Source organism: Stegodyphus dumicola, chromosome 2 (assembly GCF_044657685.1).
Source record: "Stegodyphus dumicola isolate Sdum_Otavi_A_Nest chromosome 2, ASM4465768v1".
NCBI classification, from domain to species: domain Eukaryota; kingdom Metazoa; phylum Arthropoda; class Arachnida; order Araneae; family Eresidae; genus Stegodyphus; species Stegodyphus dumicola.
Genome location: NC_140769.1, coordinates 252,290,596 through 252,308,987, shown reverse-complemented (window position 1 = coordinate 252,308,987; position 18,392 = coordinate 252,290,596).

Genomic DNA, 18,392 nt, shown 5'->3' with positions numbered 1-18,392 from the left:
ATTGGAGTTTTGCCAGTGGCGTCCAATTGAATGAAAGTATGACGGCACACGGAAACGGAAGTCTTAGAAGGCTTTTAGTTTTTTTATACTGTGTTACTTTTCGTCCAGCATCCATACTTCTTAAGTACCCTATTAACCTTTTGAGACTGAAAGACCTTTCTGGGGAAGAATTAAAAATTGAAGTAATTAAAAAAAATAAATAAATAAATAAAAATATAAAATCTGAAATGTTTCAGATTTTAAATTACGTCCAAAGGGGCGTTTTTTAACATTTTGTGTGTTACCTTTCTTTATTAAATATCATGTTCCTCGCACTTAAACCATAAGATCCAGTGCAACAGCAATATCGCAAAATAGTTTTAAAACGAGCATATCTTTAGAATTTCCGATACAGAGACTCACGCGCTGGAGATAAAAATGTTTTTTCTGCACAACGTTGCCATTGCTCGCTTTGAAATCCTTGAGTTTGTTAATCAAAAATTCGTCAAAGTTTTAAAAAATAGGAAATCGATCATAAAACAAATTTCAAATTTCAAATTTGGTCTTCCACATGCTCATATTCGTTGGAGGATTACGTTATTCAAAATTCGATGACTCTATGTACCGTTATTTTATGACAATGTGAGAAATATACATACATTTACGCAGATTTTCATTATTTAATTTCTTCAAATATAATGCAGGACTCTTAACATTTTATGGCAACAGTTTGAAAAGTGAACCGACATTTATCCGTCCGACGCAAAATGCCAAAACGAAAGTAATAGTCCTTCGGGACTCAAGTCCCTTTGGACTAATAAACTTTTACTTTCGAGTGTTAGAAGAGTCAACATAAAATGTATTTTTTGTCTTCCTTTAAAAATAATAAAAGTTTTGTGTAGGTAATAAAAACTATCTCTATTTTTTAGGTTTTAGGTTATTTGGGGGTTTTTCAGGGGGTTTGTTTAGTGTAACTTCAACAAAAAGATCAAGTTTCCTTAGAAATTATTCCACGAAGGCATCTTTCCTAAGGCAGATAGCACTCTTCACCATATTAAATTATAAACAACCGAGTGAAGAAAGTTGCAAATTGTTGGCTTTTTAATGAATCAATTATCAGTATTCCACCAATTATTTTAGTCTCTATTACTTCTATGGAAATAGAAGTTTGTCTTGATAACAGATGCAGTGCCAAACAGTCAGCTATCCAAATATACAAGTATATATGTTACGGTGAAACACCAAAATCTGGAGAATGTCGACTTTCACCGGTGAATGTCAACATTCACATAGTCGCTTGGTGTATGTCCAAAATATTTTCCAAATACTCTTATTTCTCTGACTCAACCGGTCAATGTCGTTGAACATATAAGAATATTATATTTTCTTCTCCGTAATTCAGTCGCGAAAAAACGCACTTGAGAATTAAAATAAAAACTTAACATAAGAATTTAAAACACACAGTACATTCAAAATGAGAAAGGAAAATAATAGAAGTTAAAAAATTACTAAATTATGTGATTCAAATCTTATTTATTGCAACAACTTAAACTATTACGACACTTTGAATTGCACAAGAGGCCCTTGCTTTTACAACTGCATTTTTCTGCACTCTCATTCTCTATTCGAACTGGGTAAACCTCCAGTACAAGCAATTTCTGTCCGCCATGTTAGTAGCCGTGATTTGATTGTTAGATGTTAGAGTTCAACTGCTGGTTATAGTGTGCCGGCACTAAGAATTTTGCTCTATTTGTTCTGAATTGCGCGAAATGCTCAGTGCCAGAATCTAAGATTCTGCAGTGTTTCGCCGTGAGTTCAACATTCACTGTTGGTGTTAATTTAAAATAAGCGTCCGTTAAATTACTGTAAAAGTCTCGTTGTTTTAAAAAAGATATACATTGTATAAAGTTTTATTAATTTCAGTTTTAGAAGCATCGTTTTCCAAAAAAGTTTGCCAAATGAAAAAAAGTCTTTTTTGCGGTGAGGTAAATGTGCCATTCATTTTAAATATTCAGTTTTAGTCTATGCTTACTCCAGTTCATATTATTATTATTATTACTATTTAGTTTTTAATTGAGAGGACATAGGAATTTTAGAAAAGTTTAGGTGGAGCATAGCACAAAAAAATTTGGGAAACACATCTACAGAAAGATTGGTTACACGTTTATATATTCGCTGCATTTTATCTTGGACTAGCAGTGTTACAAGAATCTCATTTTAGAAGCCGTTTCTTTTTATTCAGTTAATATAAGTCTTACAAATATTTATTTAAAATTCTTGCATAGTACCTGAAATAAAATGAAAGCAAGTTGTAAAACTAATAATGAAAGATGTGTCGCTTATTCTGACTTTCATTCATTTCAGGATCTTCCGCTAATAATTTTAAAGCTTTAAAACTGCAGACGATCGATTTCAACTCAGTTTCTAAAATTTACGTAATAAAAATCTAATAAAATGTCTAATAAAAGTTTAAAACATTGAAATCTGAATTTAAATAAAGCAACTTTATGACGCTAAAAACGAATATAAATAAGTTTTTTTTTTCATTTATCGAATATCTTTATATTAAACAAAGATTACGTTACGTTATTACAAAGTTTATCAACAGTATGAGCTGGAAAACGCAGCTGGACATTCTGCAACGCTCAGGAGATTTCAGCTCTTTCATTTATTATCGATACGACCTAAAAATTTGCTAATTCTCGAAGGTATTGTCAGTCACTGTGGAATGAAATATTTAATTAAATTTCAATTAATATATTAACATTTCTCAAAAGAAATGTAATTTGAAAACAATATTGTTATTGTTTAATTTTTAAATGAAATCTCTAACTAATATCGTGATGCAGTTGAATCGTGATTTGTACTCCAATTAATCGATACATTTTTAAATATTTACACCATTTTTGAAACTAATGAAATTCTTATAATAACAATAACAATCTTAAACTGTTGACAGGTTGTGATAAGATTAATTTTCCGCTCGCCATTCAGCAGCAAATTTATCTTCTCCGTTCCATTCTTTTGAACTAATGAATGTGCTTTGAGACGACGAAATTTAACGAAAAGGTAAATATCCGTATTTGATATATAAGTAGCTGTAGTCACGAATCTTGCAAACCGAAGAACAACAGAGCAAACACTTTTAAGGGCAATAACCTTACGGAGAAGCATCGTCCTATAATAAATTGCTATAAAACTTTTAAATGTATTACTAAATGTACTACTTTTAAAGTATTCTTCTGCTAAAGTGGTGCTTAGCGTATTGTTCAATTATGCATTATTTGGATGTTTTTAATAAAACAGTGCGTAAATAACACTGCCTCGAAATAACGCGCCTTTGCAAACTGAAATTAAAAAAATCTTAATACTTAAGAGGATTGTGTTAAAACTATTAAAAACTTGAAAACGAACTTGAAGGAATTTAAAATTTGTAATGGTATGCATTAATATCGTACATTTAAAGAAAGAAAAAGAATATTACATACATAAAAGTGAGGTAGAACAGTACATACATAAAAAAGGAAGTAAATCATTGCTGATTCTCAGGAAGCGGGTTGACTCATCAAGGATAATAAAGCCTGCCCCCCCCCACCAAAAAAAATTCGCAATGGTTTGGGTATGATCGCGTTTCGTCTTCTTCGTGTGTTTGAATAAATTCTTTTAATGGCGAAAAACTAATGTATAAAATTTGTACTTAAATGAATAATTAATAATTTTCAAACATGAAGGTAATTTTTCTTAAATTCTTTCAAACATGAAAATTTAATTCTTAAATTTTCTTAAACATTCTTTCAAACACGAGGGTAATTCCCCTTCTATCTGAGTAATTAATAATTTTCAAACACGAGGGTAATTCCCCTTCTATCTGAGTAATTAATAATTTTCAAACATGAAGGTAATTCTCCGTAAATTCTTTCAAATATGAACATTTAATTCTTAATTTCCTTCAAACATGAAGGTTGAATTCTTAATTTTTTTTCGAACATGAAGGTAATTATTTTTTATTTAAATAAATAATAAATAACTTTCAAACCTAAAGGTAATTCCTTTTTATTTAAATAAATAATTAATAATTTTCAAACATGAAGGTAATTCTCCTTAAATGTTTTCAAACATGAAGGTTTAATTCTTAAATTCTTCCAAACATAAAGTTAATTCTCCTGTATTGAAATGAATAAGTAGTAATTTTCAACCATAAAGGTAATTCCCTTTAATAATTTTCCCCTAAATTTTTTCAAACATGAAGGTTATAAGGTATTACTCCCACCTTCTTGGTGTGCCCCCTCGTGGTGTAGTGGTCTGCATGCTGGGCGCGTATTTCAGAGGTCCGCGGTTCGATTCCCGGCGAAGGCGTTTTTAATTTTTCATGCATCCTGCTTCCAAAAAAAAATCCTAATGTCTCTACAGTGGCGCCCGAACTAAAAGGGTGATAGATGATCGTTCTCCCCAATCAGGATTTGGCGATTCGGTCCCTTTAAAACCACAGTCACCCTCTAAAAAAGGGGAGTACATAAGGTATTTATCCCACCTTCTTTGCGTGCCTTCGTGGTGTGGTGGTCTGCACGCTGGGCGCGTATTCCAGAGGTCCGCTGTTCGATTCCCGGAGAAGGCGTTGCTAATTTTTAAATCTCTCTTGCTTCTAAAATACCTACAAGGTTTAATTCTTAAATTCTTTCTAACATGAAGGTAAACCCCCTAAAAAAGAAACTGAAAATTGTCAGCTGTTTATAATTTTCTGTTATACTATTTTTTACCGTGAATAGTCTTAAAGTTGATGACGACTGAAATTTTAAAATTAATTATCAAGCTGAAGACCACTGAAAGCGTTATTTGGAGATTATATTCTTTGGATGGAAATAATTCGATACGCAAAGAATTTTACTTTAAAAGTAGTTTAGTTTTAATATTTATTAAATTCTTTTATACATTTATAGGGTTTCTTGAATTTATTACTTATGAATTTCAATTTTCAATTTTTGGTCTTTGTGTAAAATTGATTCTAAATGTCTTACTTTATGTCTTTACTGATAATTTTTGAGCAGCTTAATGCGCGAAAATACTAAGCATGATTATATTGTGTTATTTAAAAAAAATTGTAATTATATATAATTACAATTTTATATATATTATTTTGTTTACTATATATATATATTTTATATATATATATATATATTTTATATATAGTTATAGTTTTTTATATATATATATTTATACACACATATATATAATTACAAATTTTAAAGTTTAATATACATATATATATATATATATATATATTAAACTGGAAGACTGGAACTGGAATGGTAGAGGGAACCCAAAACCAAAAACTTGCAGACGTGGCCGAATTCAGTTGTTCCCTTTTTATTCATCGTTGGCATAAATTTTTATTTAATCCAACACAAATCAAATCGTCCTTGCAGCGCCTTTTTTTTTTAAAGAACGTTTTATACACGATTAATTTGAAAACATATGTTTTGAAAGCAGCAAGCAGCAAAGCGGAAGAATGCAAAGAGAGGCGAATAAAAACAGCCAGCAAACAGAAAGGTGATTAAAAGAGACAATAATAAAAACATTTCGACAAATAAACAAATAAAGACATTTCGTACAGATTACATTTCGGATAACATTACAAGAGTGTATTCATTACGTGAATTAAATTTCAGATACATAGCATATTAATATTCGGATGCTGGGTTAAGATTTCATGGCATTCTGGGAATAACTGCGCAAGAGAAATCAGACGACGGATCACTTTTCAGAATTACAGAAATACTAGATTATATTAGAACAGTTACTGCTTTGCTATTTTTAGAGGGGAAATGAAGAGGGGAGTTAAATGTTATTGTTAATTTAGTATTAGAAAAGTCATGATGGAAGGAAATACAGTGGAGATATCGTAACTTAGACATATGTAAATAGAATTTTTTTGTACTTTTATTTGTCCTCATAAAGCAGGAAATGGACTTTGAGTTGTCTGGTGAAGCAGATTAAGGGGACTCATACACCTTTAACCCCATAAGATCTTCGAATAGGCGACACTTGCAAGAATTAGGATAACTTATTTATTTTAAAAGCAATTACTTCCAACCTTTTACAGCTTACTACATAGTATAGCTGCTTTCTGAAATAGTCATCAGAACGTTTTTGTTGCCAAAAATATTTTTATAATTTAATCCGCTTTGTGACAACATTTTTCGTCATGTTTCACCCTTGCGCGCACAGTTTAAAACATTCTGTTGCATAATTTAATTCCATATTTAATATATAGTTTTTATAACATTTGGAAACTACCGTGAACCTAAAATTCTAAAAATTTCATGTTAAATTTTTATTTCATTTTGAATTGAGTTTATAAAATATATTTTATTAAAAAAATTTGTAATGTTTTCGTCCATAAAGTTTTTCAATATTAAAATATTCATCAGATTTTTGGTTCAGTTAGAAAAGAGTGCCCATATAAAGAATTCTATTAAATTTCAAGTATGTACCATTAGCCATTTTTCAAATATCATGCGCGCAAGGTGGAAACATGGCGAAATATTTTGTCACAAAGAGGATTAAATTACAAAAATATTTGTGGCAACACAAACTTTCTGGTTACTAGTTTCCAAAGCAGCTGCATTATGTAGTCAGCTGTAAAAGGTTGGAAGTAATTGCTTTTAAAATAAATAAAATATCTTAATTCTTGCAACAATCACATATTCGAAGATCATGAGGGGTTTAAGGTGTATGAGCCCCCTTAAGGACTTAGCTTCAGCTATTATTTACTTCATTTATTTAATCATCATTATTATTCAATATTTTAGTGTATTTGTAAAAACTTTACGACGACAGTTAGAGCGTGAACGTTCGTCATTAGCCAAATCACACCGCATAACCTCACTTAACATTTAAATTTCAACATTGAATGAATTTATTTAAATGACTGAAGTATCTGCAGTTAAATTTCTACAAAATTTTGCCTTGAAGATTAATTTAATCTCAATTTCCGAAAGAAACTTTCCCATTAGTTGGTTCACGTCACGTGACCAAGATATCGCAAGTTTCAACATTATGCATGTTTAAGAGAATGTATATGTTACCGGGAAAGTTTGATATCCGGTATTCTATAGAGTGCCTAGGCATTGTATATAATGCCTAAAATTAGACGGCAATGTATGAAACGATTCATATTTCACACATTTCCTAGGCATTCTAAAGAATGCCAAATGACAAACGGGCAAAGTGAATTTCCTATTCGTTTCGAAGAACAGAAACTACTTACCAGAAGTTAATAAATGATGCAAAAACGCCAAAATGACTAACTAAGAAGTAACCACGGAGCTGCTGAATCGCTAGGATGTGATGTTTGTGAAAAACAAACGAACATTCATTCATCCTGTTAAAGAAACCGTCAGTACTATTACGTCACGGACGCTAAGTTACTTCTGGTACTTCATGAAAACTTATTTGAGTATTGGACAGGGACGACGTGACAGAATGTTGAAAGAACGTTCAACCAAAATACAAAAAGTTACACAAAAATGATATTGAACTGTACAACCACCATTGTAAGCCCTACCAGAAAAAAACAAAAAGGTATTAAAAAGGGCATTATTTTTGTGAAACTTATGACTGTTTCTGAATTTAATTTCCGTAGTCAGGTAGATCTTACTCATTCCCTGTCTCAACCAGATAGAAAATACAAATTTATTATGGCCTATCAAGATCATCTCACTGTTTTTTTTACATATTTTTAATAACACTTTTTAATGGAACTCTTTCATTATTTTTTCAAAATAACATTTGTATTTTTGAGAAATGCACGTCTTTTCAATAACAGCCTTATCATAACCTTTTTTTCATACCTTTGCCTAAAGAGCATTTGTCATTCTATAGAATGCCTAGGTATTAAATACATTTCCTAGGGAAAGTATGTAATAATTCTTATATTTCATACTTTGCCTGAAAAACGTCTGGCATTATATAAAATGCCTAGGCATTCTATACAATGCCGGCGTTTCAGACTTCGCCGGCTACATATATATAAATTAGAGACTGAATTGCAAGACTTTTCCTCTGAGCGGCCCAGCATTTTAGATCCGTCATGAAGACCGGTATTTAAACAGCATTTATTAATTGAGTTTGTATAATTACTTATTTTAGTCTGTATTTTCATAAATTTACATTCATTAAGATGATATTTACATTATTAAAGAAAGTAAGAAAGCAAAAGATCTTAAATTATAAGGCATTATATGCCAAGGAGCAAAACTTCTGATGACAGTATAAAACCGGTCAAACCGTGACCTTCGTGAATAGTCAGCTTCAATGTCACGTGATTTGACGTCACGAAAGGCATCTGAACTTTCACCCTTCGCACTTCTCTATAGACATGTTAGTTTGTGTGCTGGGTTCATTAGTGCTGTAGAAGTAACGAGAAATTGTGTACCCGTATGTATTCGTTACTCGGTGAACCAGTATTCGTTATTATCGTATCGTTACTCGTTACTTTCGGTAGAATCGATCGATATCCGTATCCTGAGCCTATTTTATCGGTCTACGGCCTTAGAAAGGGCTTTGAAATGTCGCATGTCATTGAATCACGTGAGCTATTCTACGCCGCGGGAACTGAGTAATGCTGCGATAGGGAGTTTTGCGTCGCATTTTTGGGTAGAAATAATTCACTTTGTTTTGGCTATTATTTTGTGGTGCACTGGATATGATTCATTATTTAATTTTTTTTATTGCTGTCAGGGCTTAGTTTCTAAAGTCATAAGTGCCTACGGAAGGCCGTCAGGAAAACAGGAAAAAATTAAAGAAATAAAATAAATATTACAATAATAACATTAATTAGTAATTAAAATAATAAATTAAAAAACTTAATAATTTAAATAATAAAAAATGTGATTAAAATAAATAATAATTAGCAACTGAAATATAAAATACTTATAAGTAAAATTTAATAAAAATGTAAAGATAAATAAAAATTTTCATAATTCTTAAATTTATGATGAATAGTTAAATAATAAAGTAAAATACCAGACCTTGTCTTATTGGCTTAGTACCGTTTCGTCCTTTCTCATTTCATCCCCAGCTCGAAAAAGTGTCATTTCGTTCGCTGCCTTCCCCCACCAATTCCCTTTTTCCCGTTTCATCCGCTGTTTGAAAAAATAGGTGTTTACTTTACGATAAGGCGAACGTCTGTTTACTTCAGTTAAAATGGTTTACAAGAGATGACTGTTTCTACTTCGACTTAGCTTTTGATCTCTGATACTATTTAATATTTTATGCAGACAAATTATGCTAAGCAGAATAATGAATTTTAGACGTGTTCCAAAGGTGTGTATCTGAATATAATAACATTTTTTTTGATATAGTATCCATTTTTTTAATTTCACACATTTCTAAAGCAACAGAACCACGGTATCACTATTTTGGCACACACACCAAAAACATGTATAATTAAGATTAATATTACATTCTTTATTAAAAGTAATGGGTCTTCTTTAAATGCTACCATTCATGCTTTTAGAGGATTTTACATGTCTTAAAAACGTGATGTTCACTATCAATGTTTGTTTATGTTCTCAAAAATACAGATTTCTTACAAAGTGACCTCTTAGAGATGTCGTTTAAATAGATGATTTGCAGTAATTATTTTCTAGTAGATAATGGAATTAAAGTAATTTAATGTCAATTTAAAAAAATGAGCGATTTATGGCTCTAATTTTTCTTTCGCTATTAGCTGTTATGTGAGTTTGATTCTTTTCTTATACGTTTTATTGTACATAACTGAAATATTTACTTTGAGACAGGCACACACACGTAATAGTAGTAAATTCTACATATACAATAAACAAACACAAAAAGTATTCTCTATTAAATTTTTATTTCAGCACAGCAGATTTAAATTATTCGGAAGTGAATATGATGTCTCTTTTTGAAAAAAAATTAAAAATGAAAATTCTTTTTTTCAAAATCTTTTCTCAACTTATATCATTTCATACTTTGTTATAATAATAATTCATGTGTAAAGTTCGTTCGAATACCAAAAATGTTCTTGATTACATTTTTTATTTCGACACAACAGATGTAAATGGTTAAAAAAATGCAGTTCCTTTTTCAGAATACTTTTTCAGCATAAATCATCTACTTTTTTCTTGTATGTGTGTGGGCCAATAAGGGACCGAGCGATAAAGTCGCTGAACACTGGTAGTTCGGTGCGGGGCTCGAATCCCGGCGAACGGGCTGGCTGCATGAACGTTTTCGTAGTTTCCCCCATGTGTAACGTGTATACGAGCCAGTTTCCCCCATGTGTAACGTGTATACGAGCCAGTTTCCCTTAGAAAGTCCTCCACGAAGGCACCCCTCTTCTTAGGACAGCCCTTGTGTGCTTTGCCGTAATCTAACAAACCAAACCAACTTGTATGTGTGTGCGCGCCGAACGTACATATGATGACTTTTTTTCAAGTGTTCTTAAGTTTAACAACAGTTTACATTGAGCAGCGAATTACTAAAAATTTTCTTAAATGAATAAAACTGTGCTCATTGCATTATGAAACAGTATTCATTGACAAATTTTGAGCTTTCTATTATCCCTAAAAAAGGTAACACAAATATTTTCTTACCTTTTAAACATTTCTTAATTTCTTTTAAATTCTTTCTTAATTCGTACTTCATTTGTACATTTGCAAATGTGTGTATCGATGTTTGGTACATAGTTGACATTTGTCATGTAATGTTCCCTATGTGAACAAATGTCTCTCTCAACAACGACTTTTTGAAAGGGGGGATGAATTGGGGGAAAGTCCTCCGTCCGTGACATGAAGGTAGGAAGTAAGATGGAGTCGCCCTAAACAAGTTTCTCCGTACCCTGCTCTGAAGCACCGGCGATCCCTACGTGGTGACCGAAACATTGGGTCATTTACCATTGAGTTCTATGGGATTTGACGCGTTTGGGTGTAAATATTTTGTAATTACGTCGCAAATATACATATAAATGTATATATTTTCTTTTTCTACAACACTTCAGAGTCCTAAGTATGTGAAAACAACATATTTTTAAACAACATTTCATTCTGAACGGAATTAAATGCTATACTTTTCACAGGACAGTTTTCTCAGAATGGTTTAATTTGAATGAAATATTTTCACAAGTTTTCGTTTATTACATTAGAAAAAAAAATTAAGGTAATTCGATTTTATTCGGTTAAGGTACAAAAATTAAGATCAAAGTTTATTGTATTATTAATATTAAAATTATGCATTATTTCTTTTCTATTTATAGAGCTTCTTCCTAAAATACTTTCTTAAATATGACATAATTTTTTGGATTCTTTTAAATCGAAAAATGTAAGTCAATTTATAATTAATGCTCTATTCGGTTCATTTTAAATTAGAGAATTATTAGGAATTAGCGAAATACTTTAAATAAGTATTTCGCTAATTCCTAATAATTAAATAGGTATTAAATAGTATTTGACTTTCTCTGAACATTTCTGAAAGGGAATAAAATAAGTTTTTTTTTCAAGTATTATTTAAAACTTGTAACTGAGTTATTATAAAATATAAAGGGAATAATTCTTTTAATTATACTTATCAGATTTTTTTTTTTTTTTACCCTTCATTTCAACAATACATATTCCAAAACTCTTTATTACGTTCTTAAGTGCGCATCTCATAGCATTTGCTTTACAGTACCTTTTAACAGATTGCTTTCCAATACGAACAATTCTTGCTTAAATAGTTTTATAACGTATTTGTCAACAGGATTTCAATTTATGTTTACAATTCAATATTAAGGTTATTATATATTTAGATAACATTTATAATCATTATAAATTAGATACATTTAATCATTAGATTTCTTCACAGTACTTTCATAGTTGTTTATAAGTGAATAAATTCTTCATTTCAAATACATTTATAAATAATTTAATGAATATTTTTAAAGTATTTTGTCAAAGGCAGATACATGCTTTTTGCAAGCACATGCATAAATACCCATACATATTTCCTATTTATCATTTCCGGCATGTGCAAATCTTTAATTTCTGTGCATTCACTATATTTTTCGTGTAAAGTAATTTACATTAATTTAGCATACACCCGAAAGTTTTACATAAAAAATATATATGAATATAATTTGAATGAAAATTATAAGTATTATTTTTAATACCCACTCAAAGGTCAGTTTTTCTTCAAAATTCTTCCACGATGGCATCTCTCTCTTTAGGCAGATAGCCCTTGCATGCGTTACTCTATTTAATAAAAACTTAATCTGACCTATGTGCCTAATTACAAATATTTTAACATACATAATTTTATATTTACATTTAGCCATCAAGTTTCAAACTTTTCAAATCTTCTAGAAAATAAATTTTGGCAGATCTTTTTTAGCAATTTTCTTAAAATCTATATTTTTGTAGTGCAACTGCTTAGAATTTTATAAAACAAATTCATAATCAAAATCGCTGTTGTTAGTTATCGAAAAATAACCAAGATGTGATTTTTGCGTAAATGTCAGTAAACTATACAAATTGCTATTATCCATTACACTATGAATGTTTCTTTCATGCGAGAGTGTCCCTTTTTCGATTTCTATGGAACTGTCGTGTGTCGAAATACTATCAGAATCTTGTCAAGCGAGCTTCTGAATGTAAACAAAGAACACCCCGTCTGGTGACCCAAGCTTCAAAGCAGTGCTTCACTTCTAGCGCGGAATGGCCCCTCCTCCCTTTCCTACCTCCATGGTCCGTGAGTGGTAGGGGTATTGATGAGGGGGTGGGGGAATGCAGTGGACGAAATGGGAAATAAATCGTCAGTAGGGGTTTCTAAAGAGGGGGATGAGGGATAGCAGCGAATAAACCGGTACGATTTTAATCACAGGACGAAATGGGGAAATCTTCGTCTTAATTGAGGATGTGGATGAAATTACAATTTCATCAGAACTAAAGCTCAGCCGAGCATTTGCTAAATTTAGGCCCTGAATGTGCAAATAATATAATGATTCAAAGAATGATAGAAACAAATACCATGATTTTTCCGGCATACCAATGCAGAAAGGAAAACAATCAAAGCTCCACCAATGAGAATATAGAGAATGCTGGAAGCAGTACCAGAGTGTGGATGGAAATTTGGTTACGTAGTCCTTTCGTCCAATTCGCCTCCCAGTCACCTGCGCAGGAATTTTCCCCCCATTGTCCTAATCTCAGAGGCCCACCAGCGGCCGAGCGGTAAAGTCGCTTGACACTGGTAGTTCGGTCTGAGGTTTGAATCCGCGAACGGGCTGGCTGCATGGGTGTTTTCGTGGTTTTCCCGTGTGTAACGTGTATACGAGCCAGGTTTCTCTTAGAAAGTCCTCCACGAAGGCATCCCTCCCCTTAGGCAGATAGCCCTAGTGTGCTTTGCCATAATTAAATACACCACACCACACCTAATCTCAGCCCCATGTGCTAGATGGGGAGAGAAATGGAAGATTTCTTTATCTCTATCTAAGTCTTCATTACTTATGTCTTTAGTCTGTTAATTCCTACTTCTGTTTTCACATTTGTAACTTACTCGGATATCTATAGTTAGTAAACTATTTTTTAAATGTGTGTGTGTGTGTGTGTGTGTAATTATGGCAAAGCCTCGAGGGCTATCTGCCTAAGGGGAGGGATGCCTTCGTGGAGGACTTTCTAAGGGAAACTGGCTCGTATACACGTTAAACATGGGGAAAACCACGAAAACGCCCATGCAGCCAGCCCGTTCGCGGGATTCGAACCTCGGACCGAACTACCAGTGTTTAGCGACTTTACCGCTCGGCCGCTGGTGGGCCTATTTTTTTAAATGAGTTGCATGATTGTTAAAACGCCTTGTTTAGATTCTTGTCTTTTTTAATTTTAAATCAGTTATTGCTTAATTTACATATTTTGATGATTTATTTACATACTATGTACGCGATTTTAGATCATAAGCGTTGATAAGAAAACATCTATTCTTACAATAGTTAAATAAGAATAATACTAATTATGAATTATGAAGTTAACGTAGAACTGTGTTTTTTCATTATTCATGTATTTTTTATTACTGAATTTGAGTTAAGTAATTTAAGTAAAGCAGTTATGCTGTTTTGGTTTTTAAGTTCACACTGGTAGTTACGCTTACTTATTTCTTTAGAATTTGTTAATAAATATAGCTATCGACTTCTTTGTAGAGCTAAATCTAAAGTCTACTTTCATGCCTGCACGATGTTGCGTTTCAGTCTGCAAATCGAATTACGTTAAAACCAGTGGATATATACAGATATTCAAGTTTCCAAAAGATACATTAAAACGGGATTTATAGATTAAAAAAAATTCCGAGTGAGCGCTGTATGTGATAAATATTTTTGAGAAGATGATATCATTCGGTACGATTATTTATCAAAAGATGAAGGCATTGTTGTTATTTGATAATCCGACATCTCCGAGGATGAGCACAGGGAAAAAAAGAGCCAATACGGATAACATATTTTTAATCAGTTTTTGAAAAAGGACAAAATTACATCTTTTGAGGATTTTTCTTCTTTATTATGGAATAAGCTAAACATTTCAGATGATTCAGATTTAATTTGACATAAAATGTGCTGATGGAAATTATATTTTATTGCTCGGTTTTAATCTACAGCCTAAAGTTGGGAAATGTATCTATCACTTCATATGACTACAGCAGTGTCTCTTGGACAAGTAGCTGTTGAAATGGGAGTATGTAAAAATATATTAAATGGAAATACTAAACTTACTTTATGGACTGAATTTGAAAACATTTCTAGATATGCCAAAAGCATAGTATTTAAAAACATTAAAATCGAACTATGACTTACCCCTATATAACTAGGAAGCATACGTTGAATAAAAATCATTTGAGAATCTTACTCGAGGAATAGAACATTTTATTTTGGAACAAATTAAGATGTGTAATAAAAGTAAAATGGCTAGAAGGTACTAGTCCTTGCTTCTTCGTTATACATTATCCCACCAGCCACAGAGAGGTAAAATCGCTGAACACTGGTAGTTCCAACCTGGGTTCGAATCCGGGCGAAGGGGCTAGCTGCAAGTGCCTTTTCGTGATTGTCACCATGTATAACGTGTATATGAGCCAGTTTGCCTTAGAAGTCGTCCGTGAAGGCATACCTCAGGCAAATACCCTAGTGTGTTTTGCTATAATAAACTAAATCAAGTCAAATCAAATCGTTATACGTTAAGTAAGCTGCTTGTTATAGTTGCTTCTATAACAGTCAACTCATCTGCCTTCCACGCATTGACCATTTCTGAAAAATCCTAGGCCTGTTAAAGCTTGATGTATCAACGAACAATGAAGCTAATTAATTACAAGTATGTAAAAGGTAAAGTTAAAAATTTACTGGGCTATTAGGAGCAATTCGTGAATTGAAATATTGATGAGGTTCGATTAAAAAAAGGTGACACAGAAAGGTAAAAAAAAATAATAATTGACTTTCCTAAGAACCTTGAAAGTACTGAAGCATCATCTGTTCAGTCTTTTACGATTTCTTCTTTATTATCATATTATAAAGTTATCATTACATGAGTAATAATTCGCTTGCTGTAATGCAGCACAAAATTACGCTTTATTTAATTTATGTTGGCAAATGCCAAGAGGATTTAAAAAAATTTTAATTTTTCTGCGACTTTTGATCTCCATTTCTTTTTGTTAGATAATTACTGAAAGGAATAAAAACGTTCATTCAAGTTATTCTTAAAATTAAAAACAGCAGTAATTATTAATAAATAATTATATTGCGATAAGGTAATAAAAATCGTTTTTATGTCTTTTAATTGGTTAAAAAGGGTTTATCGGTTAATTATTTATACTTTGGAATCCTTTCATTCCTTTCCTTCCATTTTCCTTCACATCTGCGAAAATAAACCTGCAAAATTTGGGATCAGTGAAATCAACAGTAAATTTTGTAAATATATTTTTCGGAGTATTTATTAAAGAATTTTATTTTAGTATTTAGTGGAAGTAAGACTAATCAAACTGTAAGTATTTATTTATGTTAATAAATAGCAATCTTTATTTATTTTTAAAGTTTGTTTTTCAGCAAATCTTAAAATGTCATTACTATGCAGTATAAAAATAATTGTACAAAATATCGTAAAACATTGGCTAGAAAATTTCATGAATATTTCTTAAAATAATACCTCTGAATCTTAACTATAAATGTATGAACGACCTTTTATATACGTTTATCCGTAAATCTCTGAAAAATTAATTACTATGCATTATTTAAAACAAAAGAATCTAAACATTTAACGAAACGCGCATATTCAAAGCCGAAGCAAAGTCGCGGAAGACTCAGTGACGTCACTCGTAGCTAACCAGGTCATGTTATATTCAGTTGGCCGTGTCATAACGCAAGTGGAGTAGCGAGCGTAACTGGCGCCCGGGGCAAAAGACCTTTTTAGCGCCCCCCCCCGAAAACCACACAGTGATATGATCAAAATCTTGTTTGGAGACCATATTGCGCCTCTCTGCGAGCGTCGCCTGGGGCATCATACACCCCTTTGCCCCCACCACCACCACCACCTCGCTACGCCACTGTCATAATGCTCAGAGGGTTTAAACAAAGAATCTCTAAAGAATCTCTTTGGTTTAAATGCAGCGCTCATTTCACTCGCTGATAAGAACTTTGTGAATTTACGAACTTAGCTTTGAACTCTTGACCCTTTGCCAAAGTAACAACGCCGTCTTCCTCATAGTAGTTGAAGTTAGTAGCCAAGTGATGATCCGTGTTTTTTTTCCTACGCACTGGCCTTGAAGTACTGGCGCACGCGAGGCCAAAACATCAGTGACTTATGGGTTTCGACATAATCGGAAGTAGACATTTTGTAATTACGTCGTAAATATACGTATAAATGTATAATTCATAATAATTTATAAATAATGAGAAAACTTTCCGTATACTATTTCCAAAGGATACAAATTCAATTTAAAACCATAAATGAAAAATATTTTCTTTTTCAGCAAAGTCCTAAGTATGTGAAAGAATACATTTTTAAACATTTCATTCTGAACGGAGTTAAATGCTATTAAGGATAGTTTTAATTTGACTGAAATATTTTGACAAATTTTCGTTAATTACATTACAAAGAAATTTTAAGGTGATTGGAATTTATTTGGTTAACGACTGCAAAAATTAAAATCAAAATTTATTGTATTATTAATATTAAAATTAAGCATTGTTTCTATTCACATAGCGAAATACTTTCTCAAATATGAAATAAATTTTAGGTTCTGAGACATCTTTTAAATCAAAAATCAGAGTCACTTTATAATTAATACTTTCTTCGGCTCATTTCATATTAGAGCACCTTTTTATTTTAATAGTGAAATACGTTAAATATTTCTATGAGTATTTCTGAAAGGGATAAATAAAAGGTATTGTTTTTAAATATTATTTACAACTTGTAGCTGAATTATCATAAAATGTAATTAAATAATTCTTTTAATACTTATCAATTTTTTACCCTTAATTTCAATAATACACATTCTAAAAATTCTACTTTATTACAACGTTAAGTATGCATCTCATAGACTATGCTATACAACACCTATTTCCAGTGCGAGCGTTTTTTGCTTAAGTAGTTTAATAAATATATTTGTCAACAGAATTTGAATTTATGTTTACAATTAAATGTAAATTTATTCTTAAAATTATTAATTATTAAATTTATTCTGTTATTATATATTTAGATAATATTTGTAATCATTATAAATTTAGGTATATTTAATAACTAGATTTCTTCACAGTATCATTCACAGAAGTTTATGAATGAATAATCTTCATTTACAAATATATTCATAAATAATTTAATAAATATTTACATATTTTCTTAAAAGCAAATACATGATTTTTACAGGTTAGGTTAGGTTATTTAATTACGGCAAAGCCTAGAGGGCTATCTGCCTGAGGGATGCCTTCGTCTAGGACTTTCTAACGGAAACTGGCTCATATACACGTTACACATGGGGAAAACCAAGAAAGCACCCATGCAGCCAGCCCGTTCGCGAAATTCGAACCTCGGACCAAACTACCAGTGCTCAGGACTTTACCGCTCGGCCGCTGTTGGGCTCCATGACTTTTACAAGGATATGAATAAACCCATATATTTTTTTTTTTTTTTTTCATTTTCGGCATGTGCAAATCTTAATTTCGATGCAATCACTATATTTTTCGAGTAAAGTAATTTACAATAATTTGGCATATATCGGAATTTCTTACATAAGAAATGTGTATAAATATAAACTGAATGAAAATTACATGCATTATTTTTAATACGCACTCAAAGGTTAGTTTTCTTTCGAAATTCCTCCAAGAAGGCATCTCTTCCCTTAGGCAGATGGCTCTTGCATGCTTTATCCTATTTAAAAAAATCTCACTATCA